Source organism: Aquarana catesbeiana, linkage group LG05, assembly GCF_042186555.1.
Source record: "Aquarana catesbeiana isolate 2022-GZ linkage group LG05, ASM4218655v1, whole genome shotgun sequence".
Taxonomy (NCBI): domain Eukaryota; kingdom Metazoa; phylum Chordata; class Amphibia; order Anura; family Ranidae; genus Aquarana; species Aquarana catesbeiana.
The window spans coordinates 382164528-382186438 of NC_133328.1; the positions used below are offsets into that span (position 1 = coordinate 382164528).

The window sequence follows — 21911 nt, forward strand, 5'->3', positions numbered from 1 at the left end:
TGGGATTGTCATGGCTGCTGCTGTAGGCACTAGGGAGCTACAGTTCATTGACGGAACCACGAATGCCAACATGTACCGTGACATACTAAAGCAGAGCATGACCCCCTCCCTTTGGAGACTGGGCCGCAGGGCAGTATTCCAACATGATAATGATCCCAAACACACCTCCAAGACGACCACTGCCTTACTAAAGAAGCTGAGGGTAAAGATGATGGACTGGCCAAGCATGTCTCCAGACCTAAAACCTATTGAGCATCTGTGGAGCATCCTCAAAGGGTAGGTGGGGGAGCACACGTTCTCTAACATCCACCAGCTCCGTGATGTTGTCATGGAGGAGTGGAAGAGGACTCCAGTGGCAACCTGGAGTCAGTTTTAAATGACAATTTTTCCTTTAGAAATGTCATTTTGCTGTGGTACTGTTCTAAACACGGGAAAAATGTGCCACTTTACAGGCATACAATAGACACCCCCCAGGCACGATATTTAAAGGAAAATTAAATTTTTATTGTTTCACTTTAAGCATTAAAAAAAATCATTCCTCCCAAAAAAAGTCCGCTTTTAAAAAAAAAATTTGAATTGATCCATGTCCCCTGGGGCAGGACCTGGGTCCCCAAACACTTTTTATGACAATAACGTGCATATAAGCCTTTAAAATTAGCACTTTTGATTATTCATGTTCGCGCCCCATAGACTTTAACAGTGTTCGTGTGTTCTGCTGAATTTTTTGCCTGTTCGCATGTTCTGCTGCGAACCGAACAGGAGGGTGTTTGGCTCATCCCTAAATCTGACCATAAAATCAGCTTTAGATTTACCAAAAGTAGGTAATATGGGGCCTACCTCAACTATCCAATTTGTATCCATTCAGTCATTGCAGAACATAGTTGTTGGCGCAATCAAAATGTAACATGTGTTACATTATCTGAACTATCAAACTTCTTTTAAATCCCATCAGCAGTGGACCAGGTCATTCCCCGCCCTGCAGTACACATAAACAAAGGGGCTGCATTGACTATATATTGGAATGCATTTATAGAAGGGCACTGATGTCTTCCACACCCTGCTCCTTTGTTTATGTAAGCTACACGGCAGGGAATAACCCTACCTGCAGCTGATTGGATTAAATAAATGGCGATTTGAGAGTTTGGATAGGTATGAGCACAGAAGCCACCCAATCTCATCTCTAATGGTAAGTTTTTGTATCCAGAGTTGCTGTACTAAACAAGCTGTATAGTCTCTTATTATAATTAAGCAGTTCTTAAAGTTGTAGTAAAGTCTTATTATTAACTTGTACCTACAGGTAAGCCTATAATAAGGCTTACCTGTAGTTACAGTAAATATCTCTAAAATACTGCATGCAGCCGGTGACGTCACTGGCGCATGCGCTCTGAAGGGACAGCACGCCCATGCCTTCCCTTCAGAGGTCTGTGCTGTGGCCGCAACTCCCGCACGCATGCGCAGGAGTGAATTTATCACGGCTTGACCAATCAAAAGGCTGGAGAACTTGAACCCAGAAGGAAGACTGGGTGAAGATGGAAGGCCTGTCAGCAGTTACAATATGCTGCTGGAGGGCTTCGTCTAAGACAGGGGCAGATTCCGGGGGGACAATGGGGCAATTGCCCCCCCTGAGAATTCGGGTGAGTGAGTGAGTGGGCGGGCGGGCTGCTCCATGGGTGAGAGAGTGGGCGGCTCCGTAGGTGAGAGAGCGGGTGTCACTGCGGGCGGGCCGGGCTGTCAACCGACACGGTTGGTTAGCGAGCGGGAGGCTCGGCGGGTGAGCAGCTGGGCGGCTCGGTGGGTGAGCAGACAGCTGGCCAATCAGGGAGCTGGCGGGCGGGGGAGCAGAGAGATGACATCATCTCTCACCGTCCGGCGCCAGCCCTGCATCCCTGCAGTGCAGTTCTGCCCTCACTGTGCAGGCAGCTGCGGGAAGCAGAGAGATGATATCATTTCTCTGCTGCCTGACTGGTAATCTGCTGCCTGACTCTGGAACACAGCAAGAGAACACCTTAGCAGGAAAGTGACACAGCAAGAAACAATCCGCAACATGTGACAATCCGTAACGTGTGGCAGGAGACGTGGCAAGTGACAATCCGCAACGTGTGGCAAGTGACAATCCGCAACGTGTGGCAAGTGACGTGGCAAGTGACAATCTGCAACGTGTGGCAGGTGACGTGGCAAGTGACAATCCGCAATGTGTGGCAGGTAATGTGGCAAGTGACAATCTGCATCTGGTGACAGGCAACGTGGCAAGTGACAATCTGCATCTGGTGACAGGCGACGTGGCAAGTGACAATCCGCAACGTGTGGCAGGTGACGTGACTAGTGACAATCTGCATCTGGTGACAGGCGATGTGGCAAGTGACAATCTGCATCTGGTGGCAGGTGACGTGGCAAGTGACAATCTGCATCTGGTGACAGGTGCTGTGGCAAGTGACAATCCTCATCTGGTGACAGGTGACGTGGCAAGTGACAATCCGCATCTGGTGACAGGCGACGTGGTAAGTGACAATCCGCATCTGGTGACAGGCAACGTGGCAAGTGACACGCTCAGGGCTCCCACTAATTCTGCATTATGGTGAGTTGGACTATTTCATTTTATATAACAATGTAATAATAGAAATAATGTGCTTCAATCATCCTGACACCATATTAACCATGGTGCCAAGATGATTGAAGCACCAACACCAGCCATTTGCCCCGATAAATTGCCCCCAAAAAAACGTATTTTTTGGCAGTGCTCCTCCCGAGACTAGACTCTGGATCCAACCCCGGGTCTAAGGTAAGTATTACATAATGTGTTAGTATTCGATGCATGCTAGCACATTATGACATTGCCTTGCAGGGTTTTTTTTTTTTTAAAGGTGCAGGTTTACTACCGCTTTAATACTGACAGCCTACAAATAACTAGGTAGGTAAAACAGTTTGTACAACAAAGTTTGTCAGCAGTGTGATTATCCCTTTTCAGCAAATCTGCAAAGAAACACAGCCCAAAGATTCAATGCACTTTCATGGGGTTTAGAACGTAGACTGGATTCTCAGTATCTATTAATATGTAGGATTTAGTATTTTTAGTATAATACTATTTAGTATTTTTTATCATTTCAATACTCTCCTGCCCTGAAAGTAAAACATAAATCTTTACAGCCTCAGCAAAGAATACAAAGAAACCAAAACTGGTCACTGGTTTTCTATGACGTTAACATGTGTTGATATATAAAATCTTTCAACCCCGTCATCACCATACAGGAACACCTAACTGAGTTGGCTCTGGTTTAGCGTGTGCGCAGCTGAGCTAATGCAGCACCCCTATCAATTGTATGAATGGCTATGTTGAAGCTTGGGGAGTGTTTGTTTAACGTTCACAAGTCTCACATGACACATGGCCAGAATTTGACTTCCAAATCAGTGCAGTAAAATAACTGTGAAATTGTTATATAATATAAATAAAGACCCTGCCAATGAAAATAAGCAGGTGACAACTTCTGTCAGACTCTGAAACAAGTGCACTTTTATAATTTTAGTTGTGGGGGGAATTCGATTTGAAAACACAATGTTGGCTAGATTTTCAGCTAGATGTTACGTCTGATGGCATAGCGCATAGTACTCCTTCTTCTAAAGGGGCAGTTTTATTTTGGAGCTACATTTTCTTGTCCCTTTCTTAAGTCTTAAGTACATTTTCTGTGATGTAGGAATGCTTTCTGAATGTTGTTCTCTTTGTAAAAATGTATTCAAATGCTTTGGGGTTGATTTGCTAAAGCCAAACAGACTGGGCACTTTGCAAAGCGAAGTTGCTTTTTGCAAGTGCAGTTGCTTCAGAGCTTAGAAAATGAACAGAAGCTCTGCTGACTTCCATTAACCAATCTTGTGCAAGCAAAAATACTGTTTTTTTAATTTTCCTTGCATTTGCAAAGTGAAGCTTTACCTAATTTATTAAGCTCTGGAGCAACTGCACTTGCCAAGTGCAACTACACTTTGCAAAATGCACAGTCTATTTTCCTTTAGTAAATCAATCCCATTGCATAATGCCCTGCAGTCTAATATAACTTTCGATTTCTGGGTGAAGTCAAGAAGCCTGCCCATTTAGGTATTAGTGAAAAAGCCCGGCTTCCATTCACTAAAGTTTTGCTAATCGTCCTAGAAGTTAAAACTTTCCAAACTTTGAGGTCTATGAAGGGCAAATCTGGTCATTCGATTCTGACCATTTGTGAGGCTAATAAGTATTTGTAAGGCTTTTGCCAAACAAAGGCATGGTTATGCCCCGTACACACGGCCGGATTTTCCGACAGAAAATGTTCGATGGGAGCTTTATGTCGGAAATTTCGACCGTGTGTAGGCTCCATCGGACATTTTCTATCTGAATTTCCGTCACACAAAATTTGAGATCTGGATCTCAAATTTTCCAACAACAAAATCCGTTGTCGGAAATTCCGATCATGTGTACACTATTCCGACACACAAAGTTCCGTGCATGCACTGGCTATTGAACTTCATTTTTCTAGGCTCGTCGTACGTGTTGTACGTCACCGCGTTCTTGATGTTTGGAATTTCCGACAAGCTTTGTGTGACCGTGTGTATGCAAGACAAGTTTGAGCCAACATCCGTCAGAAAAAATCCATGGATTTTGTTGTTGGAATGTCCGATCAATGTGCGATCGTGTGTACCCGGCATAAGTCAGGTACTGCATAATGGGCATGTACTAATGCCAAAATTAATAAACAATAAACCAGTCCCTCTCTTTACATGATATTGTCAGCTCTACTTAAAGTGGACCTTCAGTCATTTTTTCAACTTTCCATCTATTAAATCTTCTGCTCTTGTTGTTTTAACTTTGGATAGTTAAACATTTTTTTCTGCCAGTAAATGCCTTATACAGCCCACTTCCTGTTTCTTGTCTGGCCGTTAGCCTAAGCTTATGACATCATATACATCTCTCTCTCTCACTCTTGTGAGAGTTTGCCAGGAAGGGAGGGGAGATGAATCATAAGAGGGCCAATGAAAGCTGCAGGGCTGCAGAGCTGGAGGTGTGCCTCTGTGTAAATCCAGGAAGAGAACAGGCAGCAGCTTGAGCTGCCCACAGTTAACAACTTGCAGACCGGAAGATTTTTCCCCTTAATGACCAGGCCATTTTTTGTGATACGGTACTGCGTCGCTTTAACTGACAATTGCGCAGTCGTGTGACGCTGTGCCCAAAAAAAAATTGACGTCCTTTTTTTCCCCACAAATAGAGCTTTCTTTTGGTCGTATTTCATCACCTCTGCGGCTTTTATTTTTTTGCGATATAAACAAAAAAAGAGAGTAAATTTTGAAAAAAAAAAACAATATTTTTTACTTTTTGCTATAATAAATATCCAAAAAAAAAAATGTAATTTCTTTATCAGTTGTACTGCTGCAGAATAAGTTTGGGGCCAATCAAATGCCTCCCTGATGTCATGGCATGATGGATAAGTATCTGCCTGTATTTCTCAGCATTGAGGACACCATTGGTCCTGACCAAATCTCCAACTCCTTTTGCAGAAATGCAGCCCCAGACTTGCAAGGAACCTCCACTATGCTTCACTGTTGCCTGCAGACACTCATTATTGTACCACTCTCCATTCCTTTAGCGAACAAAACTGCCTTCTGCTACTGCCAAAAATTTTAAATTTTGCTAAATCAGTCCAGAGCACCTGCTGCCTTTTTTCTGCACTCCAGTTCCTATGTTTTGTGCAAAGTTGAGTCGCTTAGCCTTGTTTCTACGTCGGATATGGCTTTTTGGCCACAATTCTTCCATGAAGACCACTTCTGAACAGACTTCTCCAGACAGTAGATGGGTGTACCTAGGTCCCACTGGTTTCCATGAATTCTGTGCTGATGGCACTGCTGGACATCTTGCGATGTGGAAAGGAACTAAGCATGATGTGTCTTTTCATCTGCTGCATTAAAGTGGTTCTAAAGTCAGAAGGTTTTTTATCTTAATGCATTCTTTGCATTAAGATAAAAAAACCTTCTGTGTGCAGCAGTCCCCCTCAGCCCCCCTAATACTTACCTGAGCTCCATCTCAATCCAGCGATGTTGCACGAGAATCTTAAGGTGCAATCAATTATCTGTATTAGGTTTAAAATTCATCCTGGTATCATATTGGAGCACTTTGGCCTCAGGTCCAGATTTTACATGGAAATACATAATGTGCAGTATGTGAAGTATAACAGCAGTGTCAACATTGCCACCTAGTGAGAAATAATTTAGCATCTCCAACCACTGTGGAAGATACAAGCCAGATGCACTCCAAAAACATCAGTCCTCATAAAACGTTATTGTTCCAGGACAAGATCACGAGGAACTCCACCGAGAGCAAGACTTACTTTACAAAGCTTGGAAATTTGTAGTTTAAAGTTTATATAAACTATATCATTGAAACAGTTTCCTGAGGAAGACACTCCTGGGCAGCTCCGAATCCAACTTTTCAAGGAAAGTTATAGTGAACGAGGTGCAGCCCTGCTGACTTCCATCAGCCAATCCTGTGCAAGCAAAAAGGCTGTGTTTTTTTATTTTCCTTGCATGTGATTTGGCATTCTTCGCAAAGTGAAACTTCACCACATTCACTAAATACTGGGTCAAATTCCCAAAGTGAAACTTCCCTTGCAAAGTGAACAGCCTTTTTGCCTTTAGTAAATGAACACCCTTGCATCCTTTATAGGCTTTCTAAAGTGATTATCAGTGTTAGTCCACAGAGCATGAGAAAAGTTGGTGGGTTTAGATTCAATGATGCCAATGACATGTCCTGCCAGCCATCTGCATGTGGCTCACAAGCTGTTGGGCAGCAGGGTGGCAGCGGTGTGCTAGGCACTGAAATACGCTCCGTGTTCCAGTACCCAGCACTGAAAAAAAGCCTTACTGTGGTCATCTCCACCCGCAGTACAAGAGGAGAGAGAGAACCGAGCATGTGATCAAGTAAGTGATCACTAATGCGGAGGGGGGGTTAACTTTCACTGCCACTGAATACCAATGCAGGGGTGTGGGGGGGCTACATTACACTGTCACTGGCCACTAATTCAGAAATTCCGAGGGAGTTAACTTACTGCCACTGAATGCTAATTAAAGAGGAGGTTGGGGGTAATTTTCACTGCCACTTACCACTATTGTGGGTAGGGAGGGGGTTTAAATTTCACTGCCACTGACCACCAATGTGGAGGGGGGGGATAATAGCACTGACAGCAGTGTTGCAGACTATTATTGTGTCCACTGACAACAATGTACAGTTGTTGTTCTTGCACTCATTGACACTAATGATGGGGGTTAATATTGTGTCCACTGACACCAATCCTGGGGGTTATTATTGCGTTTACAAACATTTATGTGGGGGGGTTATTATTGCATTCACTGAGACCAATGCTGGGGTTATTGTACTCCAACCTCTTCAGTGTGCATTGTGATATGCTGCAAAAAATACAAATTATTGGCCGTTGAGGTGGGTTATAACCAGGGCTATCCCAAGACATTGTGCTGCCTGGGTCCAAGAATAAAATGCTGAAACCCCACCACCCCCACCAATAAGAAAAAATCACACCCACCAAAAGACCCCCACATCTATTATTTTATATCATGATAATTAAAACTAAAATTAAATTTATCAGAAAGTCAGATATACATGCAACAGTGCCTTGTCTATATGCAAAATTATATGACATACCATTATTATGGGGCACTGTTGGCACTGTGATGGCATTGATGGGGCACTGTATTGACACTGATGGGGCACTGTGATGGCGCACTGTGATAGCACTGATGGGGCACTGTGATTGCATTGATGGAGCACTGTGATTGCACTGATGGGGCACTGTGATTGCATTGATGGAGCACTGTGATTGCACTGATGGGGCACTGTAATTGCACTGATGGGGCACTATATTGACAGATGGCATTGTGATGGCACTGATGGGGCACTGTGATGGCACTGATGGGGCACTGATAGCACTGTGATTGCACTGATGGCACTGTGATTGCACTGATGGGGCACTGTAGTGGCACTGTGATGGCTCTGATGGGGCACTATATTGACACTGATGGGGCACTGTGATGGCACTGATGGGGCACTGTGATGGCACTGATGGGGCACTGTGATTGCACTGATGGGGCACTGTAGTGGCACTGTGATGGCGCTGATGGGGCACTATATTGACACTGATGGGGCACTGTGATTGCACTGATGGGGCACTGAGGGCACTGTGATTGCACTGATAGGGCACTGTGATGGCACTGATGGGGCACTGTGATGGCAGTGATGGGGCACAGTGATTGCCACTGATTGGACACAGTGATGCCACTGATGGGGCACTGTAAATTGCACTGATAGGGCTCTGTGATGCACTGATGGGGCACTGTGATGGCAGTGATGGGGCACAGTGATTGCCACTGATTGGACACTCTGATGCCACTGATGGGGCACTGTGATGCCACTGATGGGGCACTTTGATGGCACTGATGGGGCACTGTGATTGACTGAGGGCACTGCAATTGCATTGATGGGGCACTGCGATGGCACCGATCGGTCTGCAAGTGGGAGAGACTTGCCCTGAGGTGAGTAAACAAACAAAAAGAAACCAATTAAGCCAGCCAGCCACTCACATTACCTAGATTTACTATGAAAATAGAACTCACCAGCTGGCAAAGTGGTGCCTGAGCCTCTTATGTCATCTTGCAGCACTGGTGATGAGCGTGTAATTGTGCTGTGCTGCTATGCTGTGTGATGATGTGCCCCTTCCTGCCAGGAAACCTTCTCCGCTCCATTTCCTATCCCATGTGTCGCTCTGGCTCTGCCCCACAAGCCATGCCCACCCCAAGCTGCTCCAAACCAATGCCACTCATCCCGCTCTGCCTATCACTAGCAATGTACACAGGAGGAGGTGATACCGTCCATGACAAGCACTATGCCGGAGGCATAGCCGCAACACTGAACTAATGTTAATTTGGTGATTCTCTTACACACTGCATTTCCAGTGGGACATAGAGGAGGCGGGGTCGCTGGCTCACACCTGCCCCTGCTAAAGCTGCTGCCTGGGTCCAATGGACCCACTGGGACCCATGGTAGGGCAGCCCCTGGTTATAACCCATTTATTTTGAATGCGGTGCCTAACTTGATTACCTAGTAAATCTAGGTAATGTGAGTGGCTGGCTGGCTTAATTGACGCAATGCACCTCAATGCAGAGAAATGTGCTGCTATTGTGTGGCCCTCTGGAAGTATAGGGGCCATACTTGAGGCCCTCTCTAATTTTCAAATTGACCACTACTGGTGGTTAAAAATTATTTTTAACCACTTCACACCTTTAGAACCTACCCATACACCCATGCATCAAGTTGTAGTCATTTTACCGGAATCAAGGCTGTAGCCATGAACCCAGTATCAAAATTTGTAGCCGGCGAAGGGCTTTCCTGTAGAAGTCATTGAGCAGCTCTACAGCTGCCCAATCACGTCTACAGACCATGAAGGGGGTTCCCCCCTCCCACCACCATTCCCGGGCTCTAAGGTGCAGTAGAGAAACCTGGGACCAATGCAACCTATTTGTGCAGCTGCCCAAAAAGGGAAGGCATTTATGTCTGTACTTGCCCCTCCTCTATGACACCAGAAACCAGAAGTGAAAAGGATTTTGTCACTTCTTATTTCAATTTATTGTTTACTTGCAGCTATTGGCTTGTAAAGCATCTGATCAAGCTGATTTTGGTTTAATCAGATGCTTTTGAGGGCAGAGGAGAGATTTGGGATCTAAGAAACAGTGCAAAAAAACCCCAAAAAAAACATTGAATGCGTCCCCATCCCCCCATGCTCACGCGCAAATGCGAACACGTATATAGGTCCCGCATGCATGTGTAAAGGGTGACACATAACAGATATCATCGCAAACTTCAGTGTGAGAGCAATAATTCTAGTGCCGGACCTCCTATTTAATTCTAAACTGGTAACCTGTAAAATCTTTTAAAGCTATGGATAATTTATTGTACATTTCCAGCAAAAAAAAGTGAAGTTTTATACATGTATGTGAGAAGGCCCAGTTTTGAAGTGGCTAATTTCTAATAATGTGAAGTGTTTATCTGCACTTTTTATCTACTGAAAAAATTTAGTTTTTAAATCATGAGCGTAAAAAAACAGCTAAGAGTTAAGATAAATTTAAAATATGTATTCATTGTCTTGGTTGACATAAAAATTAAAATTTTCGGTTAACCAAATTTTGAGTCCAGCTATATCATGTCCAGTTTTCTGCACTGTAGTACAAGCAATAACGCTTAGGCCCCTTTCAGGTCCGCCTGTCAGTTTTTTAGGCGGAGCTGAACGAACGCTCCATACAGGTCTATGGTGCGACGGATGTCAGCGGTGACATGTCAACTGATATCCGCTAAAGTGTGACGGGGGAAACCCTACTTTTCCATCCGTCTGTGGATCGGATGAAAACGGACTCCATGGTCCGTCTTCATCCGATCCCCCATAGAGGAGAGAGGGGCTCTGACAGATCGGTCCCTGCACAGTGTGCAGAGGCCGACCTGTCATCTGCCTGCTCAGCGGGGATCAACAGAGCGATCCCCCGCTGAGCAAAGCGGAGCCCGTACACAGACACGTCCGTGTAAAAGGGCCCTTAGTTAGTGAGTTTGATATGATGGTAAAGGAGCAACAGCTCAATGTTGAGGTATCTCTCTGCCAATCAGCTTGCCTCATTTGTTATGCCCCATACACACGATCGGACTTTCTGACAACAAAACCGTGGATTTTTGTTTGAAGGATGTTGGCTCCAACTTGTCTTGCATACACACGGTCACACAAATGTTGGCCAACAATTACGAACGTAGTGACGTACAAGATGTATGTGATATCTCCATTACGAATGCTAGTTATACCTCTGGCTCGTACTTGATTCTGAGCATGTGTGGACTTTTGTCCGACAGACTTGTGTACACATGATCGGAAAGTCCGACAACAAACATTTGTTGGCGGGAAATTTGAGAACCTGCTAGCCAACATTTGTTGGCGAAAAGTCCGACAACAAATGTGCGATGGAGCTTACACACGGTCGGACTTTCCGCCAACAAGCTCACATCCAACATTTGTTGTCGGAAAATCCGTTTGTGTGTACGGGCATTAGAGTCACAGCAATGAGAAGCAATCTGTTTAGACAGGAAGAAAGAGACTAGATGTATAGGCACTGTTCTTATCTTTCAGATGTCCCTGTATGCTTTAACCCTCTCTCTTTTACCCTGTGCTATCACTAGTTCCATTTCTCTGAATGAATTATGCCAGGGTTCAGGTTTCCAAAAGTGAATATGTAACATATAATCATAGCTGATACCTCAGTCTTATCAATGGTGTGTAACAACAAGGTATTTAATGTAATGTTCAGCTCATAAGGCATATTTTAAATAAATTCATGTTTTCTGTAGATCCCAACAGACAAAATCACAGCTACTAATGTGTTTCAACCAATTCAGGTCTTAATCTAATCATACTGAAACAATGATCAAAAAGTCTGTAAGTAAAGGATCCAATATTCACTTCTGGAGTGCCCACAGAAAAACAAATGAAGCTAAAATATTTGTAAATATTCATTAATACTTTGTAATAATCTCCATTTTGTATAAAGCCAGTAATATTACAGATTTTTATTTTGGAGAAGCCACAATATCCAGTCTAGAACCATGGCACTGACAAAGCCACCATATATTTTAGCAAAATACTTAATATACATATTTAAAGGGCATATTAATATAAAAAATTGGTTAAAGTCCAAACAAACTATCTTAATGGTAGTAAAGGCTGAAGGTTTTTTACCGTCATTCATTCTTTGCATAAAGGTAAAAAATCTTCAGTATGCAGCTCCTACCGATGCCCTCCCAATACTTACCCAAGCCCAATCTCGATCCAGAGATGTGTAGGAGAGCGATTGCTCTCCCAGGTCTCTGCCTCCTCATTGAGTGAGACATTGGCTCCCACTGCTGTCAATCACAGCCAGTGAGGAGGGAGCAGGGGCTTGCTGTGGTGGGCACTTGGCGGGGGGGAGGAGTCCAGAGCACCAGTGGGGGACCTGAGAAGAGGAGGATCAGGGCTGCTCTGTGCAAAGGAAGGCACAGAGCAGGTAAGTATAACATGTTTGTTATTTTGAAGAAAAAAAAAAAAAGCCTTTAGCAACCTTTTAAAGAGTTTGTTACCCCAACAATTCATATTCCTGCTGAAGTATCCTGTTCTCTTTGTATTGCTTCCTTTATGCAAAATCCCTGGTGTTACTGCTAGTCCACTTGTTTTCCTATTAAAAACTGACCACATTAAGCAGGAGAGCACACTGTGGTCAGTTTCCCTTGCTATGCTGTGAACTCAGTGTAGTGTACTCTCTCCAATGATCAGGCTTGTCCTGACGTGTCATTCACTGGCAAGCTCGGTGTGCTGCTGATTCTCCTCCCCCCAGCTCTTATGCAACTGAGGACAGAGGGAATTTGATAATTTATAAAAAAGGGGAAAAAGGTATTTATAATGGTTTTTTTTTTGTATCTATACAAAAATGTTTTGCTTTTAATTTCTATTTTAAAATGAATGGGTTGTTTTACAAGGTGATCATTTACAATCACTTTACTTATTACTGAAATGCAGTTAGACTGCATATACAGTAATGCACATTATTTTTTTTATGTGCTAGGCACTGCAGCAAGGATTAACCACTTGCCGACCAGCTGCCGTTGTTATACTGCGGCAGGTCGGATCTATTGTGCGAATCGCCATAGGTGTAAGTCGCTTCGTGTAATAGATACAGTGGGCTTGCGCACAGCACCAGAGCCGATGTGCGTGGCCAACATCCGCGGTGTCCACAGCCACCCACGATCGCTCCACAGAGAGCCAGAACGGGGATCTGTCAATGTAAACAAACAGATCCCCATTCTATCAGGGGAGCACAGAGTGATGGTCTGTACCTAGAGATTAGGAACAGCAATCTCTCTGTACTTCCTATCAGTCCACTCCCCCCCACAGTTAGAAACACCTCCCAGGGAACATATTTAACCCCTTGATCGCCCCCTAGTTTTTACTGTATAAATGACAATGGCAGGAAAGGAGTTATCAGTGCATTTTTATAGCACTGATCGCTGTATAAATGTCACTGGTCCCAAAAATGTGTCAAAAGTGTCCGATCTGTCTGTCGCAATATCGCAATCCCACTAAAACTTTTACTAGTAAAAAAATCCCCTATATTGTAGACGCTATAACTTTTGCTCAAACCAATCAATATACGCTTATTGCGATTTTTTTTAAACAAAATATGTAGAAGAATACATATTGGCCTAAACTAATGCAGAAATTAGTTTTTTTACATTTTTTTTGGATATTTAATATAGCAAAAAGTAAAAAATATTGTTTTTTTTTTTTTTTCAAAATTGTCAGCCTTTTTATGTTTAAACGCGAAAAATAAAAACTGCAGAGGTGATCAAATACCATCAAAAGAAAGCTCTATTTGTGGGGAAAAAAGGACATAAATCTTGTTTGGGTACAACGTCGCACGACCACGCAATTGTCAGTTAAAGCGACGCAATGCCGTATCACAAAAAATGGACTGTTGATTAAGGGGGTAAATCCTTCCAGGGCTGAAGTGGTTAATATACTCTGGGCTGGCAACACCAGGAGAACTGTGCTGCTTTCACACACCCTGCTCTCTTAATACCTGCTTTCCCCTCCCAGAACACTGCTCTAATTAGCACTGTTCAGAGAGCAAGAGCACTGTTGATCACAGCCTTGTTCAGGTTGTTCAGGTTGAGTGTTTACATGTCTGTCCTCTGAAAGAACATTTGTATCACTATGATTAAGAGTGGAATTGGTTGGAACAGGTTAGTAGCTGCTATTGCATCTATTGAAATCTGCAGTTATAACATCCAAAAAATGCACAAGGTCACAGCATTGGTATATAAAAGCCTGTAGGTGTGTGAACCTAATGAGGAAATAGTGATATGGTGCATGTGGTAAGCCCTACGTGTTTCGTGTATCAAACACTCTTCAGGGGCAATTTAGCACCAACATCTAAAAACAAAAAAGAAAAAGTAATAAAAAGGAAGGATCCAAATGAGTAAAAATTAAATGTGCATGAAGGAAAAGGAGGTATGCATATAGGAGAGGCAAGAAGCCACAATTCCCAGATGTATACTCACATGCCAAAGGAGTGCGAACTCCATGGAGTCCACAGTCACAGGCCACCGACTGAGTCAGGTCTGGGAGCTGAGGAAGGAGTGCTCAGAGAGGGGGAGAAAAAAACCTTTTCTTTTTTGTTTTTAGATTTTTGGATGTTATAACTTTTAAGGATTCTTTGCCCTGCATCATTTAGGGAATTTGGTCATTCATGTTCACCATGTATATATAAGGATGTATATGTATATTATTTGACTGTTTATGCACACTTGGACCAACATTGTGCCAATAGGCTATTGTTAATCAATAAATGGTTTGTTATACGGTGACTGATCCCTTGGCCTTTTTGCTAACCTCATTCAAAGTTCCACCTCTCCTGTTTTATGTATGCATAGGGATGGAGACTTGCGTCTCATTTAAAGTCCCAACCTTATCTCCTTTAACTCGATATAGGGATGGAGGTGTGCTTTGAGGCCTCTGGGAAATCTCACCAACATGGACATCAGTCCACAGAACACTTGCCCTGAATCGTTCCCCCCCCCCCCAATGGGGGTTGTCTAGCATGACACATGTCCTTTTTTACATATTTTTATTTATTTATTTTTGTTCACATGCATCCTTTTATCCATGGGTTTTCTCCCTTTACCCCCCTTTTTTCCCCCATTGGTGCAGCTCTGTAGTGTGCCTCTGACAGGGAGTCCACGTCTCCATGGTTACCTCCTTGTTTCAGCGTCAGGGAGCTGTGACGCATGGTGGGGTCCCTCCCCCTTCCCCTCCTCTCCCTGTCATCATCGGTGGGGGGCGGGGGATCGGGGCGGGTTCCCCGGGGGCGGGTTCCCCGGGGGCGGGGGATCGGGGCGGGTTCCCCTCCCTGTGTCGGCATCATTCCTCCACGCCGTGCACGTGACGTCCGTCCCGGTGTCGGCGTTGTGTTTATCATCCGTGCAGACACGTGGACGGCGGCATCCCCAGCAGCAGTGGGCGGCGAGTGCCGCTGCGCTGGAGGAGGCCTCAGTTCGCCTGGTGTCTGCACTGATTGACGCTCGGGGGAGTTTCTCTGCTGTGGGGGGGTGGCTATTTGCACATAAAGGCCCCCATTTCTGTGCTAGCCCATCTCTAGGCAGCACGTCCATCACTGGGCAAGATATTTGTGGCCATCACCCACAATCCATAGTTAAAGGTTGTTACCACATGTTCAACTATGTATACTTTTGTGATTTGGGACTCTTGTCAGCCTAGGACTCTTTGTGTGCGCCTGGCTTTTTTCTCCCCCTCTCTGAGCACTCCTTCCTCAGCTCCCAGACCTGACTCAGTCGTTGGCCTGTGACTGTGGACTCCATGGAGTTTGCACTCCTTTGGCATGTGAGTATACATCTGAGAATTGTGGCTTCTTGCCTCTCCTATATGCATACTTCCTTTTCCTTCATGCACATTGAATTTTTACTCATTTGGATCCTTCCCTTTTATTTCTTTTTCTTTTTTGTTTTTAGATGTTGGTGCTAAATTGCCCCTGAAGAGTGTTTGATACACGAAAAACGTAGGGCTTACCACATGCACCATATCACTATTTCCTCATTAGGTTCACACACCTACAGGCTTTTATATAGCAATGCTGTGACCTTGTGCATTTTTTGGATGTTATAACTTTTAAGGATTCTTTGCCCTGCATCATTTAGGGAATTTTGTCATTCATGTTCACCATGTATATATAAGGATGTATATGTATATTATTTGACTGTTTATGCACACTTGGACCAACATTGTGCCACTAGGCTATTGTTAATCAATAAATGGTTTGTTATACGGTGACTGATACCTTGGCCTTTTTGCTCACCTCATTCAAAGTCCCACCTTTCCTGTTTTATGTATGCATAGGGATGGAGACTTGCATCTCATTTAAAGTCCCAACCTTCGCTCCTTTAACTGTGTACAGCGTTCCAAACAGTAATGCAATAAAGTGTTCCCAAAGTAAAGGTGTCTGTACACAGTGTTCGGATAAAGTAACAAAGAGGGTTTCAAAGGATGGGCACTTGCCCTCTCACCAATGACCAGACCAGCTTACCCCTTGCAGACAGCGATCCTGGAAGAGACGTCCTTCAGCGGAACAACCAGTGATGACCCACGGCTGATGGATGCAGGCGACAGTAGTGTAGATCTGCTGGGTGGGTGCCGCATGGATGTCCGACGAACAGCAGGCAGGCTTAAACCCTCCGGGGCTGGGTTGGAATCACTCGATCACCACATGGTAGGCCGCATCCTCTCTCCCCGCATAGGGAAATGTGCACACAGCAAGGCCCAGGAAGAAGAGAGCACGCGTGGATCTCTGGACCCTTTTATCGTTCCTCCCAGGAGTCTCTTCTGGTTGTAGCAAGGATCCCTGGGATGTGTAGTCCAGATGTCATGTCACACAAAGGAAACGCCGGTCTAAAAGACTACTAAACCCACAATCCTTTCTGGTCGGGCTCACAGATGTGATGACAGTCACTGGTGCCCAGCACTAGAGGGATATGTCTATAGGTGGAGAATGAAAGGGAATTGCACCATATTATGACTGTAGTCCACATCGCTACATCTGTGCAGTTCTTCATTTTCACTGGTTACTAGTGCTGAAAGTCTCTGGATACATAGGGATTGATTTACTAAAACTTGAGAGTTAAAAATCTGGGGCAGTTCTGCAGAGAAACCAATCAGCTTTCAGGTTTTATTGTCGATGCTTAATTGAATAAGCTGAATTTAGATGCCGATTGGCTAGAATGCAGAGCTATACCAGATTTTGTACTCTCAAGTTTTAACAAATCAACCCCACAGTCTTGCAGAATGAAAAAAAAATTGGGAAAACTGGTGCTGAAAACTAAAACACAATAAGGTGTAAACTAACTAAACGAACATGTTTTATTGCTAAAGTGGAACTCCACCCACAGCTCCCTCTTTAGCTATAGACAGCAAGAGTTTCAGCCTCTGTCGCGTAGTACCAAATCCAGTTACTATATGATGCACAAGCCTCATTAAAAAAGAAAAAACTTCCTTTACTTTCTCTTACTGAGCAAAATTATTTTTCAATTGTGTCTCACACGCTTCCCTTCCCAGACAATGCAGCTCAAAGTAGGAAGGTTTCAGCACCAGAGGCAGTCCTATTAATCTGGAGGCAGTGGGCAGGAGTAGATGTGGCCAATGTGCTGTTTAATATGCTCCAGATTTGTGAATATGCAGTGACAAAGAAGCATGCACAGTGGCCCCATTTTCTTAAATGGGTCGCGATTGCCCATGATTGCCGTACAGTGCACAAGATTGCAACACGGTAGTACGGCAATTAGAGGTTTAAATCAGGTGTGAGGAGGCGACACTGTGCCGGTGATCTTTGACTTCTCCCGTGTTATTTAAAGGGGAACTTCAGTCATTTTTTCATCTTTCCATCTATTAAATCTTCTGCCCTTGTTGTTTTAACTTTGGATAGTAAAACATTTTTTTTCTGCCAGTAAATACTTTATATAGTCCACTTCCTGTTTATTGTCTGGTAAAAAGCCTAGGCTTATGACATCATGCACAGCTCTCTCTCTCACTCTCGTGAGAGTTTGCCAGGAAGGGAGGGGGGTGAGTCATAAGAGGGCCAATGAGAGCTGTAGAGCTGGAGGTGTGCCTCTGTGTGTCTGTGTAAATCAAGGAAGTGAACAGGCAGCAGCTTCAGCTGCCCACAGTTAAAATGGCTGCAGCCAGACACAGTGGAGGGAGATTTCTGCAGCATATTTGACAAGTACAGAATCACAGTATATATAAAATAATATGCAAATTGATTGGAGGGGAGCTTCATAATGGCAAAGATGTTTTTATTACAAATTATGTGAGCAGACTGCAGTTCCTCTTTAACCACCTCAATACTGGGCACTTACACCTCCTTCCTGCCCAAGCCATTTTTCAGCTTTCAGCGCTCACACTTTGAATGACAATTGCGCGGTCATACTACACTGTAACCATGTGAATTTTTTTTATCATTTTCTTCACACAAATTGAGCTTTCCTTATGTGGTATTTAATCACTCCTGGGTTTTTTATTTTTTCCTAAAAAAAAAAAGACCAAAAATTTTGAAAAAACAAAAAGTTTTTTTTAGTTTCTGTCAGTAAGTTTTGTAAATTTGTAATTTTTCTCCTTCACTGATGGGCACTGATTAGGTGGCACTTATGGGCACTGATGAGGCGGCACTTATGGGCACTAATTAGGTGGCACTGATGAGGAGGCACGAATATGCCACACTTATGGGCACTGATAGGTGGCACTAAAAGGTGGCACTGATGAGCACTGATAGGCGGCACTGATGGGTGGCACTGGTGGGTACTGGGCACAGATAGGCGGCACGGATAGGCAGCACTGATGGGTGGCACTGATGGGCATTGATGGGTTGCATTGATGGGCAGCAGTGATGAGCATTGATGGGCAGCAGTGATGGGCATTGATGGGCAGCAGTGATGGGCATTGATGGGCAGCACTGATAGCCAGCACTGACTGGCATCACTGATGGCCACTGATTGCTGGCACTTGTGGGCACTTATTGGTGCCAATTGTGGGCACTGGTTGGCACTGTAATCAGGGCACTGGTCAGTGCCCTTAATTACATCCCTAGATGTCATCTGTGAAGAGATGCCGCTGATTGGCTCTCCTCTTCTCACACTCTATCAGTGTGAGGCAAGGAGCGCCAATTACCAGCATCTCCGTGTTTACATGTGACCGGCTGTGATTGAACAAAGCCGATCACATGGTTAAAGAACCCTGGCCGCGGGCGGCAAGTGGTTGAGTAGATCTCAACCTCATTAAGGTTGCCTACCCCTGCACTAAGAGAATGTTTTTGCAAAGGGGAAACACAGACAGAAATAACAACCTTAAAGAGTATTTGAAGAGTATCAATGGGTAAAATGTAACATTGTATATTCATTTCTACAATGTATTTCAATTATTTTTGGCCTACTATTAATCTGAAGGATCATAAATATTTTAAATGTTCTGTGTGAGGATCCCACACATTTATTTCCTTGAATTCTGTGACACATATTCACTATGCCCTGTGAGTAGGCACTACTGTGTCATACATTTCACAGAGCCTGTGCTCTGAACTTTAGAAGTGCTGAGAGGACAATTTTCGGGAGGTAGAGTCAGTACAGCAATCACAACTTGCAGGTAGCAAAGCGCCATGGGATATGTACAGTAGTTATGTAAGATAGTATGTTAACCACTTCCGGACCGCCTACCACACATATACTGCGGCAGGGCAGCCCAGCTGCGCGAAACGACGTAATTGTATGTCGCTTCATGCATGTTATACGGTCGGCACACGCGCATCGCCGGGGGAGCTCTATGTCCGTCGGCCACCCACGATCGCTCCACAGAAACGCAGAACGTGGATCTGCCTATGTAAACAAGTGGGATCCCCGTTTTGACAGGAGACAACACTGAGATCGGCTGTTCCTAGTGATCAGGAACAGTGATCTCTGTGTTGTCCCAGTGAGCCCATTCCCCACACAGTTAGAACACACACTGAGGGAACACAGTTAACCCTTCGATCTCCCCTAGTGTTAACCCCTTCCCTGCCAGTGTCATTAAGCCTAGGTTCACACTGCTGCAGGATTGAAATCGTGCGAGTTTAGCTAAATTCGCACAATTTCATATACCCGAATGTCAGTCCGACTGCGGGGGGTGATTTCAGAGACATCTGTGCGGGCTCCCGCACAGATGTCTATTGAAATCGCACCCGAAGTCGCCAAAAGTAGTACAAAAAGCAACTTTTGGGAATCGGTGCAGCACCACAAAGTTGGCAGTAATAAGGAGAGCCGCCAAAAACTGTAATCCTTGAAGTGTCGTTTATTGGTACAACAGAGTGACAATAAAACAATAAAGCTTTATTGTTTTATTGTCACTCTGTTGTACCAATAAACGACACTTTAAGGATTACAGTTTTGCCGGCTCTCCTTATTACTGTTGCATTGGAGTGTGTTGGGATACATCAAGCCTCGGCACCTGTAAGTGGACCTGGTGTATGGATTGAGTTGTCCCTGCAGAGAGCGCTGTTACCTTTCTTCTTTTCCATACCACAAAGTTGGCGGCGCAACGATTTGGATGGTGCCATTGCTGGCAATAGCTGCTGATTTGGCATGCGATTTGACAAATTGCTCCAATGTGAACCTAGGCTTATACATTGATCAGTGCATTTTTTTAACACTGATCAGTGTATTGGTGTCACTTTTTGTTTTGGGGACCAGATTTGTCCGCCGCAATGTTACAGTCCCGCTAAAAATTGCAGATCACTGCCATTACCAGTAAAAACAATAAAAAAATTAAAGTCCCTAAATCTATTCCCTATTTTATAGACGCTATAACTTTTGCGCAAACCAATCAATATAAGCTTATTGCGTTTTTTTTACCAAAAATATGTAGAGAAATACATATTGGCCTAAACTGATGAATTAATTTGTATTTTTACTTTTTTTTTTTTTTGCATATGTATTATAGCAGAAAGTAAACATTTTTTATTTTTTTCAAAATTGTTGCTCTTTTTTTGTTTTTAGCGCAAAAAATAAAAACTGCAGAGATGAAATACCACGCAAAGAAAACTCTATTTGTGGGAAAAAAGGACATCAATTTTGTTTGGGTACAATGTCGCATGACTGCGCAATTGTCAGTTAACGCGACGCAGTGCCGTATCGCTAAAAATGGCCTGGTCATTAAGGGGGCAAATCCTTCCGGGGCAGAAGTGGTTAAAGTAGAACTATAAGCAGAGTTATAATCCTTGTCAGATTTATTTCACCATGTCTGTCCCATTTCCCTTAACGTCTTGTCTTGCAGCCAAACAGGAAGAGAGAAGAAATCCCTACAAATTAGAGGGAATCCCTTGGGACCTCCAGGTCACCAGAACTAGCGTCCCCATTGAAACATTTCCCTTCTTTTACTTTTCTTTGGACAACCCAAAATTTGGGATTTTCTTTACTTTCACTTTCATTGATAATGGTAAACAGGACAAATAAAGACAATAGATCTCCCCAATGGGGGCACAGACAACAATAAAAACTGACAGGTTTTCTAATCCACCATCCAAAACTAAAAAAAAAAAGTTTTAGCTTTAGTTATACTTTAAGTAAACAGTAGGGGAGAAGCTGCAAAGCATGCAGGGAATCCAGCAAGTTGTGGAAAGAGATGAACAGCAGACAAGCAGAACTCAGAACTTGACAGGAGATTTTTCAAGTCAACTTATATTGGGTTGTCATAAAAAAAAAAATTTTTTTTTTTTCTTTTTTTTTTTCAATTCATAATTTTTATTAGCACCAATTTTAGTTTACAACACTTAAAAACTATCATTTGAATTGCTATTACAATGCAGACGTTATCAAATGAAAGTGTATGCTGTAGCCATAGATTTCCTTTCTTCTAGTGTTTGCTACCCAAGCATTTCATATTACAGATATGTAATGCTGTACCGTGTACTTTTATGAGGAAGTATCCTGTTCTCTATGTATTGCTTCCTTTGAGTGAAATCCTTGGTGTTCCTGTCAGTCCCTCTGCTTTCCGATTAAAAACTGACCACACTGAGCAGGGGAACACACCATGGTCAGTCCTCTAGCTATGCTGGCAACTCAGCCTGCTCTCCTCCAATAATCAGACTTGTCCTGACATGCCTCTCCTGCACAGCCATTTACTGGGAAGCTCAGTGTGCTGTTGCTTCTTCTCCCCTACAGCTCTTATGCAGATGGGACTTTTATAATTTCTAAAAAAAAAAAAAAAAGGGGGGGGGTATTTATGTTTTTTTTT

General features: G+C 43.8%; 1 protein-coding gene across 1 annotated transcript in view; it reads left to right on the top strand.

Moving 5' to 3' along the window:
* The window catches only part of LOC141144913 (uncharacterized), a 126949-nt gene that overhangs the window by 27013 nt on the left and 78025 nt on the right, over positions 1-21911 (top strand). The gene's annotated exons all lie outside the window — the stretch shown is intronic.